Below are 6,000 nucleotides of genomic sequence, written 5' to 3' on the forward strand. Positions count from 1 at the left end.
CACCAAAAAAAAAAAAAAGAGAGAGAAAAAGAAATCTCCCTTTACTCTTTCACAAAATTCAAACATGCACCCATCACTTTGTAAGTGTTTGGATTCATGTCCTGAAGTTATCTTAAAATTCTGCTTCCCAATTTTCCTGAAATTTTCAAACACTGTCTCAGTATGTTGTTCTTCTGAAATAGCTAGTGGATAAAAGCACCATGGAAGTCTACTGAAAAATCAGGTTTTTTTCTTTGCTAAAAATTGTTAAGTCCTTCATTATTACTATAAAGGAAAAGGTTCATCAATTTTTAAAAACTCCTCAAAATATGAGCTATTTATGTCATATATTATCAAAGATCCTAACAGTCTCGATGGCAAATGACACAAAGAATAAAAGTAGGAGAATGTAAGGAATCACTATTACAAACTAGAAAAACCAACTAATACAGGTACCACAAGCAAAACTAAACATTTTTCTCTGGATTTTATGCAAATAATCTGGTTCAGAAATTGGAAAAGAGGTGGATATTTTAAAGTAACTCCGGTTTACTACCTTCAAGACTTTTATGGAAGTAACAGAATTTCTCATGAGCCTCCACAAAAGCCTCCACAAAATGAACTAAAGAGAAGAACATTTTGGCAAGGAAAAACTGACTGCATTCTCTCTCTGCACTTCATGGTTATTACTGTACTAGGCTAACTGTGAACTCCTAAGTGCCCTAGAAAGACCTCTCCTACACCATGGAGACAAGGGGGGGCCGGGTGCCCTCACTGTATTCCAACTTGCCTCTTCAGTGACAAATTCTCGAAATGGAGAAGTAAAAATGGACGGGTGTACAGAACTCAGGCAAAGTGTGCTAGTTAATCGAAAGCATGACAGCACACCCCAGCTTTTTAAGAAACCTTTAGAGAGTGCTGGTGGTGAAAAGAATATGTGCTTTGGATCAAGATGATGTGGGTTCAAATTCTGACTCTAACCTGAACCAGCTCTGTGGCCTTGAACAAGTTACTTCATTTCTTTGAGCTGCAGACCATGGAGCTCACGGAGTGGCTAAGAAAACGAGGATATTTTTTCTCATCTCTGTAGTCCCAGCACCTGGCTAAGTGCTGGACACAGACCAGGTATTCATTCATTCAATGCTAGTTTTTTTGCTTCCCTCACAAGTGTGTTATATTCTACTGCAAACAAAAATGTTCTCTAGGGAACAGATATCTAAGCTCTAGCTATTTTCTATGTATTTCGAAGAGTTTTCAATATAGTAATAACCTGGTACGGGGGAATGCAGGCAGTCCCGTGGAATCCACTGTAGCTTTTCACCTGAATTAGACTAAAGCTTTGTATGAAGGATGGAAGTATAAAGAGAAATACTAAATAATTTTTAAAAATAAAACGATTTCGGGGGAGAGGGATAAATTAGGAGTTTGGGAATAACAGACACACACTACTATATATAAAATAAACAAGGACCTACTGCATAGCACATGGAACAATATTCAATATCTTGTAATAACCTATAATGAATAAGAATCTGAAATATATGTATATATAACTGAATAATTTTGCTGTACACCTGAAACTAACATATCATAGCAAATCAACTATACTTCAATTAAAAGAAAATTTTCAAGAAACTCACTAATGGAGGTATGTTTTCTCTTAAAGGTAGTTGTTATCAGTTATTACCCAAAATTTTATTTATTTTTTCATCCTGCTGGCACCTGAGCTTATGTACATGAAATAAAATGGTATTGTTGGACAACTTAAAAAAAATTATTTCAGGGCTTCCCTGGTGGCACAGTGGTTGAGAGTCCGACTGCCGATGCAGGGGACACGGGTTCGCCCCCTGGTCCGGGAAGATCCCACATGCTGCGGAGCGGCTGGGCCCGTGAGCCATGGCCGCTGGCCGCTGAGCCTGCGCGTCCGGAGCCTGTGCTCCGCAACGGGAGAGGCCACAACAGTGAGAGGCCCGCGTACCGCAAAAAAAAAAAAAAAAAATTCAAACCTTGCTATACTGAAGGGACAGAGAATAGGGTGAGAACATACTCTCCTCAGTTGATTTAGATACTGTCATTGTCATATACCAAAGATATTTATGCAGGTAGAATCCTTAAATCCTAAAACCGGTTCCAAAGGGTTCAGAACATGAATCCATGTGTGATCCACTTGGTTATTACAAAGTCTTCCCATGAAAGCTGAAAAACATAGGCACCTGCAGTGAGAATCAAGCCTGAGATTGTGGAACCCTTTTTCCTCGTGATTTAACCACAAACTCTGCTTGGGGCATTTTCCTGACCCCCAGGGCAGCATTTAGGAGAACTGGAAGAAAAGCTGGTGAGGTCAGGGAAGGCCAAGGTCAAGAAGGGGGGACGGTGGTCACAGGGCTGGATGAGGAAGGGGGGGCGGTCGTCACAGGGCTGGATGAGGGGCAGACAGGGCTGGGGGCTCAGAAGGAAGAGGAGGAGGTGGCCAGAGCTCTGATTCTGAGGAGTTTAAGCTGCACTCTTCCCCCACTGGTCACCACGTGGCTGCCTCTGGGGACAGTAACTTGGGAGGCAGCATTTGTGGTGATGTCCCATCAGCACCTCACACACAGCACGTCCTTCTGCCGGCCCTGCTCCTCTCCAGGGCCCCCCAAGCCAGGACACCCCCAGTCTGCCCATTTCTCCCCACTGCGGCCCCTCCCGTCCAGGCCACCAACATCTTGCCCGACCACTGGTCACTCTCCCTCGGCTCCCTCCTGCCCTCTGGCCACCATAGTCCACCCCTCCCCAGCAGCCAAGGGATCTTTCTAGAAAGCCAGTTGGACAAGCCCTTCCTTGCTTGGCCTCTGCAGCACTCTGAATGAAGTCCCGGTCTCTTATCACATCTCCAGCTGCTCTCTGGCTCCACCCTCTCGACACCCGCCCTGCCCTGCCCCCGCTGGCCTCAGAGTCTCTGCCCCAAGCCATACATCCATCCAAGAAAACTGAAAAACGTCTTCGAAACTTCTCTAAATCAGAGATCCCCAAGACACAGTAGCCCAAGGGCCTGTTGTTTCTGATAGATTTTCTGTAATATAATAGCAAAACTCACAAATAAGATGTAGTTTCTAAAGAGATAAGCTTCTGCTTCAGATTTTCTTTGGTATTTGAAATAGTTATGAGAAAAGTAAATCAATAAATACAAAAAACGAACTGCCAAAGGATTTTCCAGAAATGTAGTAACGTCACTTGTGGCCTCCCACTTCACTTTCAACTGGCCGTTCAATTTCTCCCGTGATTTGCCTGAAGTAATATACTGATGAGTTCAGAGAACTTCGGACTATACTAATAATAAATTATAAAAATATTTAGAAAGCTATAAAACATTAAAAAGTTGTGGGGAAAGTGATCATATTCCAAGACTTTGCAGTGCTATAACAGAAGAGCTAATGTAAAAAGCAAAAATATAAATGCAGTGTAAAAGATGAGACTCCAGGCAGACTGTAATACTGTGATGAGACACAGCTAATTTCACAACAGATCTAGATTTACTTTGCCCATGGCCACACTACAGCAAGAACAGTATCATAGTCTGGTTACTATATGGGAGAGTCCAAAGTTAGCAAAAAAAAGGGCAGGGGGGGGATTGTAAAGGTTAGCTTTTAATAGTCCATTAATCAAGAAAAAAGCTTAAATAATTCATCTAGGAAATCTGCCCTGGGACAGAAAAGATGTCCAAAATTAACCTTTTTACAACTCCACATTTTCCCAGGCCTTTTGTTACAGTCATGCATTGCTTATATGAAACCACCTGTTCTGGTTGGCATAAACCCTTTTACTTGACATTTCACGCCTAATCATTTTATCACACATGGATCTCAAACCTTCTCTCTATTCCCAGAGAGCCACAAAGTTTAGAAAAACTATCTCCCTGAGGTTGCCAACCTGATCTTCCAATCTGGAATACCAACAGATTCTCCTGTGCCATGCACAGTCGATGGGTACAAATCCCCAGTAAGAAAGATAGCTCATAATTAGCCCTGAGAACACAACACTGTGGCCCTTGTCTGGACTCTTCTAGGGGTCACAAGCATATCCCCTTAAAGTACGTCGAAATTTGGAGCCTACCGGGATGGTATTCCTATGAGCCATTTGCGAAACAATAGTCGAATCTCAGGCAATACTGCAGACACTCTAAAAATTGTAAAAAAATGTTAAATGGGTATTTTCTCCGTTCACGGATCTGCTACACCAGAAATGAGCAGTGTGGAGAATAACGTGCACACACAGTCCCAAAGATGCCTGGCGATGCCAAGGATTCACTAGAAACCTTGGCCGGACTACTAATGGTCCATAAACCCTAATTTGGAGATCACGGGCCTACAGGTTCAAAATTGAATTATACTGCCTTATTAGATCACACACTACCGAAACCACAGTCACATCAATCATAACTGGAACTAGGAACACTTTAGGTACACAAATATGAGTCTGCTTATGCATTTTTAATTGGATCAAATAAAACAAGCTGCAAACAAACTCAAATTTCAATCATCTCACTAGTGAGGGGATTTCCTAACAGCGTCTTTTTAAAAACCAAGTAGCTGCCAACCCTCTACACATCTGACAGGCATATCTCTGGAAATTTGGGAACAGACTCCGTTACTTCTCAACAGCGAAGGAAATAAATACCCTGAAGGGGACAGATTCCGTTTTTGTTTTTGTTTTTTAAAGCTCAAACATGCAATCTAATAATGCACAGAACTTGGCTGCGGGGTTGCTGGACATCTCCAGGGTTCCAATTCTCGGGGCGAGTGCGCGCTAGTGCGTAAGAAGGGGGCGGAGGGGGTGCGCGCTCGGAGGACGCGCCGGGGCCCCCGCCCCCTCCCGGAGCAGCAGCCTGGCACCAGCCCACCCTCCTCCACCCCTGCAAAGAGACGCAGGACGCCAATAGAGCAACTTCTCCGCGGGGGCGGCGGCGCGAATAGCGGTCACCCCCGCCCCGCCGCTGCACGGCCGGGGGTCTCTCCTCGGCCGGGCCCCGGGGAGGCGGGAGGGAAGGGGGAGCCCTCCGCACGCCCCGCCCCCGCACGCCTGGCCCGGGGCCGGGGGCTGCCCGGACCCCCAACCCTCCGCGCGGCCCGCAGCGGCGCACTCCCAAGGACGGCCGCCTGGCCCGAGCGCGAGGCGGAGCGGAGCGCGGCGGAGGCCGGCCCCTCGCTTCAGGCCTCAGGCCGCCGCCTGCCCTCCGCCAGGCCGCCCGCCGCCGGCCCCGCTCGGACCCCGGCCCGGCGGGGCCTCGGCACCGCCGCATCCCCTCATCCTGGCTTCATTCATAGGGGCACCGCAGCCCGGCCGGCGGTGCGGGGTCGGGGACCCGCGGACAAGACCGACCCGCCAAGGCCGGGGAGGAAAATAAAAAGTTAAGAGAAGAACTTACCTAAAATGGCTCCTGCAGCAGCCAAAATACAAACAGCTATTATTTGGTGAAGTTTAGCTCAGACACCCTGCAAGGACACCCTAACCCGTCTCGGGCCCGCCTTCCCTGCCATGCCATTGGGCTTCGCCGGCCCAAAACACAGAGTCATTGGTCAGCATGGCTGCCGCTCAGACAGAAGCCCATTTCAAGCTTGCTTGCAGGGGCGAGTGATGGGCTCGCTCCATTGTGCTCGTATTTGCATGGATGTGATAGCGGCGCTGATTGGCCGGCGCCGGGGCCGCCCCGCCCCCTGCCTCGCGCCCCCCGCCTTAGAGACGCCGCTGCGCGCGGCCCCGCCCCCCGGGACAGAGCGGCGGGGCCACGGGGGCGGGGCGGGGCCGGGGTCCTGCGGGCCGAGGGGGCGGGGCGGGGTCCTGCAGCCGCAGACAGCGGGCAGGGGGCGGGAACCTGGAGCACGCGCGCGCGGAGCGGGGCGGGGGTTCAGCCAGCAGGTGGAGGTCTCTTAGGTAGCGGGCTAGCCATATGGAACACCCTGGGCTGGCGTCTCCGGGGCTGGGAGAGGTTGTGACTGGGGTGCCGCGACAGAGAGATTCCGCTGGGGCCGAGGTCCTGTTGGT

General features: G+C 48.5%; 1 protein-coding gene across 1 annotated transcript in view; it reads right to left on the reverse strand.

Moving 5' to 3' along the window:
• The window catches only part of CHD6 (chromodomain helicase DNA binding protein 6), a 211,602-nt gene extending 206,181 nt beyond the window's left edge, over positions 1-5,421 (reverse strand). The window contains exon 1 of the mRNA XM_082671502.1: positions 5,384-5,421. The gene's annotated coding sequence lies outside the window, so the exon portion shown is untranslated. The remainder of the gene's footprint in view (positions 1-5,383) is intronic.
• Between the last annotated feature and the right edge of the window lie 579 nt (positions 5,422-6,000).

Source organism: Grampus griseus, assembly GCF_964374135.1.
Source record: "Grampus griseus genome assembly, chromosome: 14".
In the NCBI taxonomy this organism is placed as follows: domain Eukaryota; kingdom Metazoa; phylum Chordata; class Mammalia; order Artiodactyla; family Delphinidae; genus Grampus; species Grampus griseus.